The sequence below is a fragment of the Ursus americanus genome, chromosome 34, assembly GCF_024610735.1.
Source record: "Ursus americanus isolate L20-20 chromosome 34, mUrsAme1.1.p, whole genome shotgun sequence".
In the NCBI taxonomy this organism is placed as follows: Eukaryota; Metazoa; Chordata; class Mammalia; order Carnivora; family Ursidae; genus Ursus; species Ursus americanus.
Window position 1 is genome coordinate 1,890,213 of NC_142160.1, and position 20,017 is coordinate 1,910,229.

Consider the following 20,017-nt stretch of genomic DNA (forward strand, 5'->3'; position numbering starts at 1 on the left):
GTGCGCGGGTCAGAAACATCTTCCTTGGAAAGGCCGTACGTTACGGTGTCTGTGTGGGAAGAGAGGTCTCTTGAACCTATGATAATCGTTTCATAAAATATGTGAATCAGGCCATCACGCTGCATGCCTTAAATGTGAACAGTGAGGTACGTCAATGATTTCTCAATAAAACTGGAAAAATAAAATAACAGGATGATCCGTAACTAGCACAAAGGAGGCTTGACCGGCACTGATGCTTTTGTATGCAGCTCCCCTGACAAAACAGGATGCAGACGGGCAGAAGGCAGTGTTTCGAGAAAACTTTAACAAGAAGAAAGACAAAGATGTCGTGAACCACGTGCAGAACGGCCCTCTGAGTGTCGTGTGCCTGACACCTGCGAGGCCACCGTCACTCTTGGTCACCCTCTGGAGGCGCTGGTTTCATCGTCCTTGGCGGGTCTGGGTGTCGGGCCAGGCAGGGAGCACGTGGGCACCCACTGTAAGGACACATGACTCTGGTCACTGACGATCCAGATGCAGGGAGAGGAGGCGGAGAAGACAAGCACATTGAAAACCCTCCCTGGGGTTTCCCGCTCCCGTGGGTAGATTGTTCCAGATTTCTCTGCGGTGGAGAGCAGACTCGCTGTTACAGAATGTATGAATGAGGTAAGTGGCACCACTTAGCTTGTGTGAAGAGACATTTCTTAAGGATGGGACCACCTTCCACGGCGGCACTATGAGCTTCTTTCTTATCAGTCCTTCCATTAGACTCGAGAACACGATATTTGCTCCCGTGAAAAGGCCAAGTGCCTGACCACTGCTGCTGACGGTCACCTGTCCCCAGAGGACGATGCAAGCCTCTTGCTCGGAGTGCTCCACAGCAGCCAAGAAAGCCCTTTAGAGTCCGGCGAGCCATGGGAAACAGCCCCATCTACCAGTCCAACCGCGGCCACGCTGACAACGCTCTGGGTGATGCAGACGCATTCAGCATTTGGAGCCCAACAGCCGGGAGCCTGTGGTCCTTTTCCACAAGCTCTCACCCAACACAAGGCCAGCCGGGCGGGGCGCTGGTTGCTGGGAGCACAGCCCTGGACCACCTGCTATCCCTTGCCACCGGCCCTATGGTGCCAAACCTCAGGGCAGAGACCGAACTCGTCCCTCTGGGACAGGATGCTGTCCTGCCAGCAGGGTGGTGCAGCTGCGGTGTGGGAGAATGTCAGTGCAGCCCCTCGTCCTGGCGAAGCAGCGGGTGAGGCTGTATGTCGGCAGATGCAGGAGGGACAGGCCGTACCAGCCAGGGCCCCAGCTCCACCACACGGGGCACCCAGGCTGGCAGGGGGGCCAATACAGACTGAACAGAAGAGGCTTCGTGGTCCTGAGAAATTCGGGAAGAGACATCCTCCTTCCCCTTTTCTTTCAGAATGTCTCTGTCTATTCTTTTTAAATGTATGAAAGTCTTGGGAGGGGGTGGGCCCGACTGGTCACCTGACTCCAGATGGCAAATCTCCCCAAAGCGCAGCCTGTCTGCAGTTTCCTTCTGTCTCTGCAGCACCCTTAGTGGGTGCCTGATGGTCCTCACGTCCAGGGTTAATGCTCATCTGATAACAACGTTGTTTCCTTTCTCTTCTATCCTTACGGAGCGATTTTCTGGGACGCGAGAGGATTTTGTTTGCAACTGTATCTCCCCACCCCTGGCCCCAGACAACCCCCAGCGCACCTGCCCCAGAGCACCTGCCCAGGGTGCACACTCTGCCTCCTCCCTGAGGCACCAGGGGTGCTCCAGCGGGAGCCCAGGCCCTTCACCCACAATCGGAATTTCTGGGCTAGGGCTGGGAAATCAACATGTTTTGTTTTGTTCTTAACTTCCCAGGAGATTCCTGCAGAGATTCCACTCTGGGAGACAAACAAACTCTAGCAGGAATTGGAGACTGCAGCAGAGCCGTAAAGGAGCCGGGTCTCTAGACTGCCTTCTATTTGGGGAATAGTAAGTTGCCATGAATTTAATTTCACTTAAGTTAGCTCACCATGAAAAACCCAAGAAAGCTGTCCTAAGGAAGCGCAAGGAATCGGGGTCCCTGGCTGGGTCTGAAAAGTAAGCTGACAAAGACAGGTGACACCGATGGGCAGAGAAAAGCAGACAAATGGATTTACTGTAAGTTTCACAGGCAGGGGAACCTGCGTAAGGAAATGAAGACCCAAGGGAACAGTTAAACATGAGTGTTTTCATGGGAGGTTTGCTGAAGAGTGGGCAGTCGTGGGCAACAGGGCAGGACAGGGATGTGAGATCACCTCTTGTGTGAGGGGCTTATGCCCAGGTTCAGGGGGAGGGGGCCAGAGAACTCTTCCAGCACCTGCCATTTCTCAAATCCCTTCAGCTTAAAATATTCACTATGATAAGGTGCCAAGATGCCCCGAATCCCACAAGAAGGAATCATTAGTCTGAGCTTTATAAGGAAAACTCTTAACCGTGAGTCAGATTTTTTCCTAACATCTCATAGCTTAGAAAATCCAATCCAACCTTCTTAAGACCATAGCCCTGTTAAAGAAAAAATTATTCTGACACTTGTTGAAACAGGACAGTGGGGATCGGTGTGCAGACTGTCAGACGTGGACATCGAGTACAGCAAAGATGCTGGAAATGTGTAGCCACCTGTCATGGTCATGTTGGGCTGGTTTAGCCAGAATCCCCTCCTGGTGGGTCGGTCTTGCTATATCCCAAATGTTCTTTAATACACTAGATTTTAAAACATTATGTAACTGTCGCTATGATTAGATTGTCAACTATCTGTGGAAGAGACCGAGCATGGTGCCTGGACCCCGAGTAGTTTCTCAAACGTAGTTAATCTTAACACGAAGACATACATTTCTTTCAAATAAAATAAAAGCCAAAAAAAAAAAAAAGAAGAAGAAGGAAAAGAAAATAAAAGAAAAAGGAAAGAAAAAGAAAAAAGAATGAAGTAAATTTAGACTATAGTTGGCAAAACTAAACTCGGGGACTCCCCACGGAGTCACCCCTCGGGTCCCGAGGTCTCTCGCCAGCCGGCCTTCTTCTCTGCACCTTTCAGAGTCTTGTCATGTCTGTTTCACGTACAACATCCAGTGGTTTGTGTTGTACTTAGTGGGAGGGACGGGGAAACCACCATGACTCATCCATAGTGAAGTAGATCATTTGAATAGCTACGGATCTTCAAAAAAAAAAAAAACGGAGGCCATAATTTAAAACTCTCAAAAAAGAAATATTTAGGGCCAGATGTTTCCATTGGAACCTTCTACCAAATGTTTAGAGAATTAACCCCAATTGTACACAATCTATTCCAGAAAATAGCTGAGGTGGGAACACCTCCCAAATCATTTTATGAGGTTAGTATTACCTCGATACTATAACCAGACAAAGAAAATACAAACGAACAAATAAAAAACCACAGACTGATATCCCTCATGAGTAGAGGTGCAAAAATCCTTAGAATATTAGTAAATAGAATTCTACAAGGTATTTAAAATTGCACACCACGACCTGTAGAGTTGGTTCTAGGGACGCAAGACTGGTTCAATGTTTGAAAAGCAATCAGTGTAATCCATTAAACTAACATCATAAAGAGGAAAAAAATCACCCGATCATGTCAAGCAGAAAAAGCTTCTGACAGAATTCAAGGCCCGTTAATGATAACTCTGCTGGAGGGCGTGTGGAACGGAGCGAGCCATTTCTGTGGTTCCTCAGCGTGGTACACCCAGCGTTACTATGTGACCTGGCCGCTTCACTCCTAGGCACCAACTGGGAGAAACACACATGTGGGACGACACAGAAACTCGGACACAAGTGCTCATAGCAGCATTCTTTGTAACAGCCCCCCCAATAGAATAACCCAAATGTCCATCAACTGATGAATGAATAAACAGAATGTGATCTATACACAACTTATTGACGAGATGCTTCGAAAGATCTTACGTACATAAAAACACACCTGCTGTTGGAACGGGCTCTGCGGAATCTTCGACCCGTACCTTATCCCTTTGTTTGCTTGACAGCAGGGGATGAGAAGCCAGGTAATTTTCAATTTTCTTTTCTTTTTTTTTTTTGTTTTATTTATTTATTTGGCAGGGAGAGAGAGAGTGCGCATGCTCACACAAGCAGGGAGAGGGACAGGCAGAGGGAGAAGCAGACTCCCCGCTGAGCGGGGTGCCCAATGCAGGACTCGATCCCAGGACCCTGGGATCAGGACCTGAGCCGAAGGCAAATGCTTCACTGACTGAGCCACCCAGGCACCCCGATTTTCAATTTTCTACCACAAATGAACTGCCCCCTGGTTCAGTTAAAATGCTATATATGAGTGACTGACACATTTTCTGCACCCAAGTGGGAAGTGGGCTGTCTGGCTGCCCTCACCGTCTGCCATGACGAAATGCAGCAACACCTGCAGCCCAGTGCTGGGCTCACTCTAGGATAGGGGTGCCTGGCTGGCTCAGTCAGTGGGACAGCGACTCTTGATCTCCATGTTGTGAGTTTGAGCCCCATGTTGGGTTTAGAGATTACTTAAAAATCTTAAAAAATAAAAAGCTTTACTAGTAAGAATAGTTTTACATGAAAACCAAAGTAAGACCAACAAAGAGGAGGATCTTTTGCCAAATGGGGTAAAATGAGTATGGGATCAAAAATCCTATGGTAATGAGGATTTTGCAGTAATTGTTCTAGGCTAAAGGCAAGCTAAACAGCACAGCATGTGTTCATGCCATGGCTACGGCTGTTATTTAACTCAAATGCCACTGGCTTTTATTTAAACTAGAGTGTGGATTTTATTGCTCTTAAGTTTGTTTCCTGGAGCAGCACACAGCATGTGTATGAAGCACCAGGAGAGAAGTTTAAAAGGAAACACGTGCCTCAGTAGGGTGAGTGGGTCCCCCAGGAGCCCCACACTCACTCAGCATGACGGTCCTGGGGGACCTGCCACGGATAGGCCACAAAGGGAGTGTTCTCCTTCTAGTCAGAGTGTGGTAATGGGCACAGAATCTACCCCCTGCCTCACCCAACCAAAAACATACCCAATAGAGGAAAGCATCTGAGCAGCCAGTGGGCAGCAGGCAGGCAAGACAGCGGCCCCTGGATTACTGCCTGGAGAGCTTGCTGGCTGCGGCTGGAGGCTCCGCTGAGGGTGGGGTGGCCAGAGAGGGCCGGGCTTCACAGCAGAGCGGGCCTCTGAGGACAGATCACAGATGGCTCCAGGAATCTGTCTGCAGAGACCTGACTAGGTTCTGCAAAGTGTGAGTGCCTGCGGGGACGAAGGCCAGAGAGAGATCAGCCTGGTGGCGCAATCCCCAGGCTCGCACAGGCCAGGGCTAATTCACGGTCCACCGGCCAGGCTGGAAAGACTCCCAAGAAACCATTTGTTGAGAAAGGTACTCAGAAGGGTATTTGGTCTTGGTGAGAGGGACTGGCTCTCACCAGAGTAAACAAGTCTCAGAGGACTCAAACCCTTTCCACCACCTTCAGGGTGCACCCCAGAAAAAGCTAAGAATATTTAAAGGGATACTCAAAAATCCCGCACCCAAGGACATAGTTACCACATCTGTCAAGCAATAAAATATTACCAAATATGCAAAGAAGCCGGAAATGATAACTCACCATTAGTAGAAAGATCGATCAGTAGAGACAGATGCAGAAGGACCCCAACGCGAGGACCAGTGGACACGGACTTTGCAGCAGCTCTGATAAATCTACTCCAGGTGTGCAGGAAGAACCGCGAAATGCATGGGTACGAACGAGATCTAGAACAAGGGGCCCAAACAGAAAGACCTTCACGAAATAAAAACACAACATTTAGCGTGAAAATGACCGGATGATTCACGGCACCTTAGACGACGTGGAAGAAGAGCGACGGCCGAGCAAAACCGTCCACGATGCGACCCCACCAGTGAGCTGCGGGCCCTGAAAGCGGCCCAGTAATTTTGTGATGTGAGCCCAGAAGTATGGGGGGAGGGGACTGGACGAACCCTATAAACCCAGGGCTCAAACACGCAAGAACAAAAAACAGAACTCAGCGACCCCCCGCAGAAGGAACATGGAGAAAGTGACTCCAAGCCATGTTATAATAACGTTGCTTTTAAAGAGAACGATGAGGGAAAATCTCCCACTGAGAGAACATTGCCACATTGGGGGCAGACAGGCCAACATGGCAGGGCGGCCGGGGTGGGTGGGTCCTGGGACCCTGGGCCTGGAGGGCCTGCCTGTCCTCCTATGTCCTCTGGGGCCCAGCTCACAGAGGCTCCTGTGAGGGGCAAGGATGCTGCTGACTCTGGGCCTCCGAGGGGCATCAGAACCCCTGTGGCCCCTCCTGGGCTCCCTCCACGAGCCCCTCCCAGACTGGGGAGGTGCGCTCGCTCGGAAGGGGTGGGGGAGGCTCCAGGCCCCGGTCTGTGAAATACTCTGCCAGCGGGCGGGAACACAGGACAATAGACATTTGTTAGATTTTAATATTGTGTGAACGGGCGTCCTGGGATAAAAGTGAGTGTCCCAAAGGCGGTTGATGTGAGAGCTTCTGTTCGTCCTGATAGCGGCAGGGGAGGTGGCCTCTTAGGGGAAGGAAGGATGACTGGGCCCTTGGAAGAAAAGATGGGACATGTAATACCGTTAGAAACAAAACGACCGCGGCCTGGATGGTGTCCCCAAACCACAGCTTAACACCCAACCAACGGCAGTTTCCACCTCCCCTAGAAATGCAGTCTGACCGGCCAGTCTGGAACCTTCTTTGGGGCAGCAGTGAGGAGATCTGCCAGCGGGGCCCTCGCCACCCCCAAGGGAAGGTGAGGGGCTCTGCCCCGTAAGACCCCTGCCCTTCCCCCTCAGGGAAGGTGACCTTGCCTGGAACAGCCGTTTCTGCTTTTGCTAATTGTCCTGCCCCCTTCTGCCTATAAAATGCTTGCATTCCTAGAGCTCCTGCAGAGTCCCATTTACCTGCTGGGTGGTCTGCTGCCCTGTTAATGAGCCGAAGGAGAAAGCCAAGAAGACCTGCAGATTTACTGGGCTGCATTTTTGTTCTTTAACAACAGTTTGGGACAACGTCTGTCTGGGTGTGGTGGTGGCTTCTAGTCTCTTCTTCTCTGATAAGAGCCAGTCTTCCCTGGTGCGTGGAACCCTCAGGATGGACCACAGCTGAGCTGCTCTGAGACCCTGTCTTCAGCAGATGAGGGGACTTCAGAGAACCTCTCCTGGCATTTGCTCTTTTCAAGAGCCTTGACTCAAAATAATATGCTAAAGAGGCTTATTTCTGGGTGGCGTGTCTGGAACTCCTTCAGGAAACCTTAGAATATGTGCGTGCAGAGTGGGGGCCTCAGGAGGTACAGAATCCAAGAAATGTCACTGAAATATCTTACAGCCACAAAAGGCAAACATGAAAATGCAAAGAGGTCAGCTACTGTCTTACAGGGGAGCCCGCAGCGCATCATCGATAATGTGTAACTTGAGTTCTGGGGACATAGGCCCTCTGGCCCAGAAACGTGTCGCTCATGCTGAGAAGGGTCACATCGGTTTTCTGGAGCTAAGCTAGTGGCACTGCTTGGGAAGGGCGTCCTCACCCCACTCCTGTCTCTGTTGCGTGAATGTGCTTGAATCCAGGAAGATTTAAACCGTGTGGACCCGAGGACACAAAGTGAACACGCAGTGTTCATATTCTTGTGCATTCTTGGTATTTTCAGTATTTCTAAAGTAAGGATTTGGGGCACAACAGTCTCGTGATTTCGATTTAGAGTATGTAAATAACTGAATGGACTTTTTTTTTAATTTGAAAAGGAAATTTTTCTCTTCATAAACATTATCAGACCATCTGGAAGAGCCTACAATGTATGAATTTGTGAAGGTTGGTGACCGCTTGGGAAAACTTTGTTCACTCATTACTCAACGAAAGCTCTGACACAGGAAATCTAACATTTTGCGAAATGCTTGAGGGTTGTATCAAAGCCCCTCCTTAGAATTGATGCAAACGTGTATTAGATACATAAATAGAGTAGTAAGAATTGTAAGTTTAACTTGAAGAACTAGGTTTTTGCATTTTTTAAATTCATAAATTTATATTCATCCCTTCGGTAAAGTAAATATTGATTTAAAAAACAAAGCTTGCCCCACCAAGTGGCTTGAGTGTGTGCGGGGAGCCCCTCTCGAAGGTGTCCAACACTGTGCTTTGGAAAGAAGTAACTTCTCCCATGACGGAGGAATGCGGGAAGTCAGCAGGAGCCGTCCCCGCGCAGTGCAGGGGAGCCGACTGTATACAGCTGTCTGGCATTCCTTCTACCTCGCTCAGCAAGTGTGGATCCCTTTTCCAGTAAGAAAGCGTTTTGAAAAATGAATGTCTCATTTCTCCTTTCTTATCACGGAAGACCTAGACTCGGAAGTCCCACTGCATCTGCAATCCTCAGGGAGGGGTTGGGAGCCGGCCCCCTCCCCCAGGGTCCTGCTCACTGCCTGCACACAGGAGGTGACCAGGGCAGCGAAGGAGCAGTTTGCCTTTTGCTGCTCCAAGAAGAGGGACCAGCTGACATTTGTCCTTGAGAACCAGACATCTCTCCTAGGCAGATTTTTTTTTTTTTTTAAAGTAATCTCTACACCCAACGTGGGGCTTGAACTCACCACCTGCAGACCAAGAGTCCCACCCTCCACTGACGGGGTCAGCCTGGGCCAATTGAAAGCTCTTCCTCTTCCTGGTAAATAACAAAACTCAACGGAGCAAATCCAAAGCTCTAACTGGCTTTATTAAGTGAATCCTGGAGGGGCAACCCCCCACTAGTGAGCGGAGAGACGGAGTGAGAGCTGGGTGGTGTGGAAGGTGGTTGTAGACAGAGCTTGGGGGCCGAGAAAGTTAGCAGCAGAAGAAAGGGATTGCTCCACAGGAGGCTGGGGGACAGCTCAGGGTCTGGCTATACAGATGACCTCCCCTTCTCTCGGGGGTGAGGAGGACCAGACTCCGAGGTGCTGCAGGAGCAAACATTTCCTCGGTGCCTGGCGAAGCCACATTTCCAGGGGAGGTGGAAACCGCAGTCAGATGGGAAGGAGGTCTGGGCTTGGGGATTCGGTGTGAGCGATAAGCGACACCACTGCGGCCTGCTACCCCAGTGTTACCATCAGCATGGCGCCACTGCACGCTCGCTACTTGGACTAACCACGCTGAGCTTACCGATGTCTAAGGCAGCGGGAAAAGCTGTACTTCGCCAGTCTTTCACATATTTTTAAAGATTTTATTCACTTATTTGAGAGAGAGCGAGAAAGAACAGCAGGAGGAAGGGGCAGAGGGAGAAGACGACTCACCACTGAGCAGGGAGCCTGACTCAGGGCTTGATCCCAGGACGCTGGGATCACGACCTGAGCTGAAGGCGGACGCTTCACAGACTGAGCCCCCCAGGCGCCCCCAGTCTTTCGCGCGCTAATACACAGCAGTATATAGGGACGTTCGCGCGAAGCATATTCGGATGTGGGGATGCATGGGGCTTTTAGCTGCCCGATCAAACATGTTTGAAATTCATCTGTTTAGAGCATACGGATGCCCCTGACTCAACGGAGGGGCATCAGAAGAATGGGAACAAAATTCTTGCCTTTTGATGGGCAAAGTAGGCTTCCGAGGTTTCAGGGTAGAGGTTGTACTTTGGGACAGAAACGGGAAGCCTCTGAGCTGGGTTTGAGATTCAAACACTGGTGCCTAAGGACACTTGGATTTGGGGATGTGGGGAGAGCAAATGAGGTCAGCCCTGCCCTGCCCTTCTGCAATCAAGATGCTCTCCTCCTCCCAGGACCAGAAGTCTGGTGATGCCAGGAGAGGGTCTGAGCGTCAGGGCTTGGCACAGATCGTGGGCTCAGGAGCCCTCTGGCCCCAAGCTGTCTAGGCCGGGTCCCTGGAGTCTTGGCAGAGTGCCCCGTCCATGTTGGTCTTGTCCTGGCCACAGGCTGCACGGCGGGGGTGACCCTGGACGTCTGTTGTTCGCTGGAATGTGGGTGCTCACCACCGCGTGTGCCCGGACTTTGCTCAGCCTGAGTCACCCTCACAGCAGGAAGAGGTGTGGCGAGGCCCAGCGTCACCCTCCGTGGGGCACTAACCTCACACACCCAAACTGAAGTTGGTGAATGGCCTTGAAGGCACATTGTGAGAATAACTTGTCACCCAGGGTCATTGTTTGCAAGCACTGGGGCCTCACAGATTTAATCTCTCCCATTGTATGCTAATTATTCCCGTCTTTTTTCAAATCAAAGAAATGAACTTTAAAGCCTTTGTGCTCTGGAGGCTAATAGGGCCAGGGGAAGAGGGTGCTGAACAAGGACGGACAGACAGACAGACACACACACACACGCACGCACGCACGCATACGCGTGCGCTCACCTGTGGCCCTTGGGAAAGCGAGTTTTGGATTTCTTGTGAAGTCCTCTCTGAATGATACAGACGGATATTTAAATGTGATAGAGGATGAATGTAAGTGGTTTTGGGTATTCGACATGGAGAAATGTTTAAAGACAAAGTCGAAATTAATCTTTTCTAGTGTTTAAGGTTATATTGTATCATTCCAAGTCTCTAAAGAACCCAAAAAAGAAGTTTCTGAACGTGAGAGGAAAAAATGCATTATCTCATTGTAGGGAAGGTCTTTCCAAACATGGTAAAAAATGAAGGGGCAACGTAACAGCACCAAATTCACTCGTATAAAACTTAAACCTTTGCAGGAAAAAAAAAATACCAAAAACAAAATAAGAAGCCAACCGAAAAATCGGGTAAAAATTTTGCCAGCATGTGATAAAAGACTAATATTCTTCAACGTGTAAAGAGTTCCTATAAAGAAAGGAGAAAAATAAAACAAAACTCCAAGTGAATGAAAGAGTAGACCAAGGCCATGGACAATTCACAAGTCAGCTGTCCAATGGTGTGTTTTCTGTTTTATTCTTTTATTTAGCAGCTTGTTCTGAGAGAGAATTCACACAGCAGACAGCCCCCCCATTTAAAGTGTCCAACTCAGTGGCATTCAGTACATTCACGTAGCTGTGTACCCATCATCACAACCATCCTGGGACCTCCCTGCACCAGCCCCGGGCAACCGCTAACCTGCTTTCTGCTTCCATGGGTTTGCCTATTCTGGGCATTCATATAAATGGAATCACACCCTCTGTGGCCTTTCTGAGAGTTGATGACATTGAATGTCTTTTCGGGGGCTTATTGGCCATTTGCTTATCGTTTGGAGAGAACTATCTGTTCGGATCCACGGTCCATTCTTAATTGAGTTGTTTGTTGTTTTACTATCGTAAATTCTTTGTGTGTTCTATACACAAGTCCTTTTTCAAATATGTTATTTTCAGATATTTTCTCCCATTTTGTGGGTTTTCTTTATACATTTTTAAAAGGTTTTATTTATTTGAGAGAGAGAGAGAGAGAGAATGCACGAGATGGGGGAGGGGCAGAGGCAGAACCAGACTCCCCACCTGTCAGGGAGCCCGACGCAGGCTCGATCCCAGGACTCTGGGGTTGTGACCTGAGCTAAAGGCAGATGCTTAACCATCTGAGCCACCCAGGCGCCCCCTTTACATATTTCTGATGGTGTTCTTTGGAGCTCAAGTCTTAATTTTGGTGATTAGTAGTTTACCTATTTTTCCTTTTACTGCTTGTGCTTTTGGTGTTGTATTTAAGAAACCACTGCTCTAATCCAAGGCCACAGAGATTTACACCTGTATTTTCTTCTAAGCACTCTATAGTTCTTACATTTCAGTCTTTGACACATTTTGAGTTAATACTTAACACACAGTGTGAAGTGGGGTAGAGCCCATCAAAAAATGGGCAGAAGATATGAACAGACACTTTTCCAATGAAGACATACAAATGGCTAACAGACACATGAAAAAATGTTCAAAATCATTAGCCATCAAGGAAATTCAAATCAAAACCACACTGAGATACCACCTTACGCCAGTGAGAATGGCAAAAATAGACAAGGCAAGAAACAACAATTGTTGGAGAGGATGTGGAGAAAGGGGATCCCTCCTACATTGTTGGTGGGAATGCAAGTTGGTACAGCCACTCTGGAAAACAGTGTGGAGGTCCCTTAAAAAGTTAAAAATTGAGCTACCCTATGATCCAGCCATTGCACTACTGGGTGTTTACCCCAAAGATACAGACGTAGTGAAGAGAAGGGCCATATGCACCCCAATGTTCATAGCAGCAATGTCCACAATAGCTAAATCATGGAATGAGCCGAGATGCCCTTCAACAGATGACTGGATTAAGAAGTTGTGGTCCATATATACAATGGAATATTACTCAGCTATCAGAAAGAACAAATTCTCAACATTTGCTGCAACATGGACAGCACTGGAGGAGATAATGCTAAGTGAAATAAGTCAAGCAGAGAAAGACAATTTTCATATGATTTCTCTCTATGGAACATAAGAACTAGGATGATCGGTAGGGGAAGAAAGGGATAAAGAAAGGAGGGGTAATCAGCAGGGGGAATGAAGCATGAGAGACTATGGACTATGAGAAACAAACTGAGGGCTACAGAGGGGAGGGGGGTGGGGGAATGGGATAGACCGGTGATGGGTAGTAAGGAGGGCACGTATTGCATGGTGCACTGGGTGTTATACACAACTAATGAATCATCGAGCCTTACATTGGAAACCGGGGATGTACTGTATGGTGACTAACATAATATAATAAAAAAACAAAACAAAACAAAAAACCACACAGTGTGAAGTGGGGGTAGAGCGGGTCCAACCTCATTTTACATAAGAACATACACTTGTCCCAGCACCACTTATTGAAAAAACTGGCACCCCATTACGTTGTCTTGGTACTCCTGTTGAAAATCAATTGATTGTAAATATGTGGGTTATTTCTGGGCTGTTTTATTCCATCTGTCTATGTATCTGTTCCTATGGCAGTCCCACGATGTCTTTGTTACTGCAGCTTTGTAGGAAGTTAAACCATCGAGAAGGGTGATTCCTCACACTTTATTCTTCTTTTTCAATATTGCTTTGGCTATCTTGGATCCCTTAAATTTGTACACGAATTTTAGGATCAGCTTGTCAATTGTTGCAAAAAAAAAAAAAGGCGGGAGGGGGGTTTTGCACTGACCCCATAGACCCATCTGGGGAGTACTGCCACCTATGAATATGAAGTCTTTCAGTCTGTGACTTCATTCTTTAATTTCAATACTGTTTGGCAGTTTTCAGGGTATGAACTTTGCACTTTTTATTAAATATACTCCTGTTTTATTCTTTTGAAATCTATTATAGAATGAATTTCTTTTCAATTAAAATCTATTTTCATTTTTTTAAGTGAAGTATAGTTGACACACAATGTTACATTAGTGTCCAGCATACAGCATGGTGACTGCACGTTACACGGTGCTCCCCACAAGTGTAGCTGCCCTCTGTCACCGTGCAACACTATCCCAGTACTGCCGACGGCACTCCCAGGCACTCCCCACGCTGTGCCTTGTATCCCCGTGACTTAGTCATCTGTCACTGGAAGCCGGGACCTCCCACTCCCCTTCCCCTGCTTTGCCCATCCCCCACCCACCTCCCTTCCTGCGACTGTCAGTTTGTTCTGTCCTTAGGGGTCTGTTTCTGCTTTTTGTTTTCTAGATTCCACATATAAATGAAATCATATGGCATTTGTCTTTGACTTATTATAATACTCTCTAGGTCCACCCACGTTGTAGGAATGGTTTCCTTAATCTCACTTTTAGTTTGCTCATTGCTACTATACTGTAAAGCCACAATTGATTCCGGTATGTTGATCTTATATCCTGCAACCTTGCTGAATTGGTTTACGACTTCTAATAGCTTTTAGTGGATTTCCCAGGATCAAATGAGTTTTAAACATATGAAAAGAGACCAGTTTCTCTTATAATGAGAGAGATGCAAATGCAAACTATCATGGGATATGGTTCTCCTCACCTATTAATTGGCAGAGATCTAAAGTTCTGATATTGTATGGGTGCGGTATCTAGTAACACATACACCTCAGTCATCAACCCCACTTCTGGAGCATATCCTACAGCAGCTGTCTTCTAGTTCGCGTGCAGTATAACTGGGATGTATATATCATATTGAAGGAATATGACATATGCAGGCACGTCACTGTTTGATTCCATTTATATAAAGTTCAAACACAGGCAAAACTAATCTGAGAGAAATCAGCATAATTGCATTATGCTCATAACATTTAATCAAAACTCTCAGGATGTTTTTTTTAAATGATGAGGATTTCCTCCCTCTCAACCTGACCATAGCGCCATCCAATAAAACAGTAAATTCTCCCTACCATCAGGTGTCCAGTGTGCTTGCTGTTTGGAAGTTATTATATTATCCTTTCCATGAGCACTCCGTTCAGCCCAAAGCTGTCCCCCGACATTATTACCGTAGCCTTCTTCATGGTCTCCTGTAGTTCATGATTCTCTCTCTAAATTCTCCACTAGATAGCACCAGATTGATTCAGCAGCCACCCCAAAACCCAACTGAACATCATTAGCGGTCTGCTGGATGGTGAAACTCCCCTGTGCGTGCGTAGGTAGGGCTGTACAGAATTTATTTTGATCCTTGACATAACCTTGTAAGAGTAGGTAATGAGAATTTAAATTGCCCGATGTCCTGGCATTTGAGCCCCTTCACAAGCCCTACGTCCTAATAAATCCACATGATCCAGTATTCCCAGAACAAGTCGTACGTTCATCTATAATAAATAGCTGCTGAGTCCTTACTGTCCTTCAGGAGGTATACTGATAAGGACAACAGATCTTGTCTCTGACACCTGGACTTTACAACGGGGTGGGGAACAGGCAATACACACATGAACGAATCAACGCGGTAGGTGATTGCAAGGGAGAATCAGTGCTCCGAAGAGAAATCAACAAGGATGTACGTCACGGAGAACAGTCGACTTGTGCCGGTGGTCCTGAGAGGCTTCTGAGGAGACATCTGAGAGTGTTTATTTACCTGCTGTGTAGACAATGACCTGGAGGGGCACAGGGCTGAACCAGGGGAGGAAGCTGCATGGTTGACCAGATGGCTCAACTCTGCTCCTGCTGTTTCTCTTGGAGTCATTCTCTCTGCAAACATTTCCCTCGCTCCATGTGATGTTCCCTCCACGAAGTGTAAACGTTCTTGTGGCTGTTGACGTAGTGTCCCCTCCAGAGGCTAATGTGGTGCCTGGACTGTTTGACATTTGTTAAGCCAGGGGGTGGGAACGCTCTCCCGACTCACTTCTTCATTCGGCAGGGCCCTGACAGTTCAGTTGTTTGAGAGAAGCCTGGAAGGGGCAGGATGCTCTAATTTGTGATTTTGTTGAAGTTCCAGGAGCAAGTTATTAAGCCAAAAATGTTTGTGGAGAGAGTACCTTCTGAGAGACAGGATTCCGGGAGACAGGCTGGCTCCCTCCCACTTTATGAGGAAGAAGCTTCTGTGTGGGATCTACCTGGTCTGAGGCTTCCTGGAAAGCAAGGTGGCCAGGTCCCTCCATTCAGAGTGGAAAGGGAGGGGATTTACACCTTCCCAGCTGAGGTGGACCCTAGAGGGCCCTGGGTGTGGGGAGAGTGGTCAGCAGCGAGGGTCTAGGCCTGGGACTGTGTGGCCCTCCAGAGCCTGTATTAGCATCTCCGGTGAACCTGAGTTTTTTCCTGACCAATTACTTCCCCTAGAAGAATAACATCTGCACGGAAGTTGTGCAGCAAAGCTGGGAAGCCATTTGTAGACCACAAATGGTGTGCAGGCTCTTCAATGAACCCCTCTCCCATTCTGTCTAGTCCAGCCAATGGAGATACAGCAGAGAACAGAAAGAAAGGGTCTTACAAGAGATCGAGTGACAGGAGGGTGAGAGGAGGCTTGGAAAATCCATCCCCAGCCATTCCAGGCTCCAGGAGCCCTGAGTGTAAATATCTGGAGAAGTTCCAGGCAGAGCTAACCCTGCCCCTGCCGGAGCTCTCCTTACCCCTCCCCCTGTTAGCGCTGGTCACCTCTGCACTGGATGACAGCCCTAGACCTCACGCATCCTTCTGCAGAGTGTGTATCATGCTGGCTTTCGGTCAGAGATCTAGCCCCAGCGCCTTATCAGGACCAGCAGAGTCCCGACGCCTCTGTCCTGATAAGGCCACCGTCTTATCAGGACTCACATGCTAGGGCTGCCTAATTAGCATAGCCAGAAATCTGGAGCCACAGGAGGGAGTGGGTGGGCCAGTCTGAGCTCCAATCGTAGGACCAACATGTTAGACACAGAAGCCCCAGTGTTCCCGGTTTAACAGCCTTTGCCCCCACTGCAGGGGGGTGGGGTGCAGGAGGGGCGGGGCAGGGTGTAGCTGGCTGTTGGGCTGGAGGATGACCCAGGCAGCGAATAGGGAAAGAGCATACCTACCTACAAGAAGCTCGTCAAATTCATCCACCTAGAGGCTAAACTAACACAAAGACTTATCCCTGTGCATGGTGTATATGATGCATTTTGAATACTTTTGCTGTTGAACAACTGGATTATTTTATAATATAACTTGAAAAGGCTTCTGAAGTTTGGTTTCTAACTAACACAACAAGGCCAGTGGGGTAAGTATACCAATACACCAAGGTTTGCTGTGGGTCTAAGCTCACCCCGCTCCCACACCACAGATTTATACATCTCTAGGGCAGAAATGTCCTCTCCCCCAGTAGGAGCCCAGGGACCTTAGGGGCGCCTGGGTGGCTCAGTCGGTTACGTGTCTGGCTCTTGGTTTTGGCTCAGGTCATTATGAGCGTTGTGGGATCAAGCCCCATGTTGGGTCCTGCAATGGGTGTGGAGCCTGATTCTCTCTCTCCCTCTCCTTCTTCCCCTCCCCGTGCTTGCTCGATCTCTTTCTCAAGTAAATAAAATCTTTAAACAAAAAGATAGAGAGAGGCATAGACCTAGTAGAGGTTGGAATTGCTAACATGACCATTTATATTTACCAGCAATAAAGTTCCTGCAGGAGGAAAAATATATGTAGGCTCATCACCAGAAGTCCAGTATGGTTGAGAAACTGTAAAAAAATCCAACTATATATTTAAGTTTCTGGAAATACCTGGCTAGTAAGTTGGAAGGCAGCAGGGACTGCTTACCGAGCGTCCCATCCTAGAGATTCATGACGTAACTGGAGTTCCACTTTTCCAACTTGTTATTTTGAAAAATTTCACTTTCCCAGAAATGTTAAATCAGACAATGAATGCACATATACCCATCACTTAAATGTACCAATTGTTACCATTTGTTACATTTCCTTTATCTCTAGATAAAATACATCTCTTTCTGAACCATTTGAAAATAAGTTGTAGCCACCTGGGCTCTTCACTTAAATTCAGGACACATCTCCTAAGAACAAGGGCAATGTGATAGACGTCATCACACTGAAACATTTAGTGATAATTCGGCAACAGTCTCTCTGAACTGTATCTCATATAAAAAATCCTCCAACTGTCCCCCAAATCTCTTTCACAGTGTGTTTCCTTTCGAGGGTCATGTGATGGATTTGGTTGTGGTCTCTTTGGCCTTGATTCCCTAGCTTTTCTGTGTGTGTGTGTGTGTGTGTGTGTGTGTGTGTGTGCGTGTGTGTGTTTTGATAGTTTTTGAAGAGTCCAGTGAAGCTGTTGTGCACGATGTCTCTCAATGCATTTGTCTGATTTTTTCCCCCTGTAATGAGATTTATTTTAAAACTTTTTGGCAGATTTATCTGGGTGATGTAAAAGCCCATTTTTTGACCTTCAGATTGCTAAGGAGCAAGGCTTCTGAGGCTAGGGCGGGTGAGATACCTCTAGCAGAAGGACTGGGGGTTGCCTACTTGGGAGCGTGGCTCTTTCCGACATAGGGTTGGCTCACCTCCCCAGTCTGTGCATTGTTGACAACTCCCAGTGATCGTCACTAGAGGCAAAATTTAAACCCGGGGTTCTCCAGGAGGGAGGAGATGGGAAAAGGGATTTGTCCTTGCCTGGAGACCATTTTGACTGTCATAATGTCGGGGAAGGTGTGTGCTACCGGCATCTAGTGAGTAGAGGCCAAGGATGCTGCCAAACGTCCCCCCTAAAAAAGAACTACTCAGCCTCAAATGGCAACAGTGGCAAGGTGGACACACGGAGGGGCCAGCACTGAAGGTTCCGACCAGCTGCCTCCTTGGCACCTGCCTGCTGCCCACCCCTCCTGGTTCCCGATCTGCTCCATACTGTCTGCGCCATAAACCTTAAACACAAGCGGAAGCAACAACTTTCCAGCGCTTCCTCACTGCTGACTACAGTGACACACTTCTAATGTCTGTGTCTAAATGGGCTCTCTAGTTGGCCTGTGAACTCCCGGTGCACGCCAAGTGTGTCACCTGAGATGAGCCTTAATTGCTTGAGCAGGCACATATCCGTCTTATTTGGGAGAAAAGTAAAAAGGTGCCAGTAAGATCCCGCGGAGCATGGCTAACTACCAGTAGAGCTGCAGGCCAGAGCCTAGAGCGCTCTCCAAAAGTCCTGTCATCTGACCTGACAACACTGGGTAAGCGCTTTACTACGACATGGCTGTGCCGCTGCACTCGAGGAACCCCGGCTGCTCGGTGACCTGCTGGAGGACACCGGGCTGGTGGGGGCGGGGAGAAGGGAAAGCTCCTGGCCCCGGGGGTGTGGGCGGTGCGCGCAGAGCTTCCAGGCTGGGGTGCGGGGGCTTGGGGTTCTGCCTTCAGGTCCTGCACTTAACTCAGCAGGAGTCAAACTGTTCTCACTTCCTTCCCCTCTCCCCTTCCTCCCGCAAAAAACCAATAAAACACTCAAGGGCCATCTTGGGTGAAACGAGTCAAACGAGTTCATGAGTGACCGTGGGAATGCCTGGCTCCCGATCTCGGAGGAGAGCTGGTCGACTTCTCTTGTGTGTGGTCGGGGCCAGGCTCTCAAAGTCACAGATGGGTGGGCGAGGCCCGGGTCCGCGCGGACAGGGGCGCGGGCCTGCAGAGATCCCCTCCTCCGCCCGGCAGGGCAGGTGGGTGGGCGAGGTCCGGGTTCGCGGGGACCCGGGCGCGGGGCGGCGGCGGCGCAGTGCGGCGGCGGGTCCGCGCGCGGGAAGCGGGCCAGCGCTAGAGACTGGCGCCCTGCCCGGCGCGTGGGGCGCGTCAAGACGGCCACGGCTCAGCCCGCGGACGCCCCTACCACTGTACCCGGCCTCATCGACCCCAGCGGCGCGCGCGCTGCAGGACGTCTTGCGGCTTAAATCCCAGAATGAAGACGGCCGGTCAATCCAGGACAGTCCTCCCACCAAGCGAAAACGAAACTTCCCAGGATGCTTGACTTCCGGCGCGAGCCGTGGCGGCCCTGGCTCCCGGGGCTCGGCGCCCCGAACACCGCCCCTTCCCGGCGCGCACCTGGGGTCCGGCCCCGCGCCCCGCCCAGCCGCCCCCGGCGCCAGCAGGTGAGACGCGCGCCAGGCTCCGCCCCTCGGCCCCGCCCCAGCCGCCCACGCCGCCACCTGGCCAGAGCGGCGCCAGGTCCGCCCCGCTCGGTTTCACGCCCAACCGCCAGGTGAGCGGCACCAGGCCCCAGCGCCCAGCAGGCCCAGCCCCGCTCCCTTCCTCCCCGCTCGCCCCGCTGCCAGGTGAGAACGGCACCAAGCCCGTCCTGCTCTGTTCACCGCCAGCCCCGCCGCCAGGTGAGCAGCTCCATGCCCCGCCCCGCCGCCAGGCCCTGTCCCGCGCCGTCCGCTCTCATCCTCCCGGCCGCCAGGTGAGTGGCGCCGTTCCTCGGTCCGCCGCCCACCAGGTCCCAGCCCCGCCGTCGACCCTGGTCCAGCTTCATCCCGCCCCCCCCTCCCCGCCGCCAGGTGCTCAGCTCCAGGCCCCGCCCGCCGCCCGCCAGGCCCCACCCAGACGCCCGGCCCTGTCGTGCTCCGTTTAGTCCCACCTGCCTCGCCGTAGGGTGAGTCGCGCCAGGCCCAGTCCCGCCTCTAGCCAAGCCCGGCTCCCAGGCCTTCTCCCACCTCCTCGCCAGGCCCCGCCCCGCTTCCAGGTGAGCGCTGCCGGATCCAGTCCAGCCTCCAGGCCGCGCCCCGCTGCCCTCCAGGCCCCGCCC

At 49.9% G+C, this 20,017-nt stretch overlaps 1 protein-coding gene and 1 long non-coding RNA gene across 2 annotated transcripts in view; one reads left to right on the forward strand and one right to left on the reverse strand.

The window, feature by feature from the left end:
* Nucleotides 1–1,701: 1,701 nt before the first annotated feature.
* LOC123776518 (uncharacterized) lies at nt 1,702–19,987 on the reverse strand. Its single transcript, XR_006775380.2, has 3 exons — nt 19,850–19,987; nt 5,597–5,739; nt 1,702–5,243 (listed from the first exon to the last, which is right to left on the reverse strand). It is a non-coding gene; the product is annotated as an uncharacterized LOC123776518 (long non-coding RNA).
* Nucleotides 19,451–20,017, forward strand: part of SPIN1 (spindlin 1) — a 77,014-nt gene continuing 76,447 nt past the window's right edge. Inside the window, exon 1 of the mRNA XM_045772550.2 lies at nt 19,451–19,598. The gene's annotated coding sequence lies outside the window, so the exon portion shown is untranslated. The remainder of the gene's footprint in view (nt 19,599–20,017) is intronic.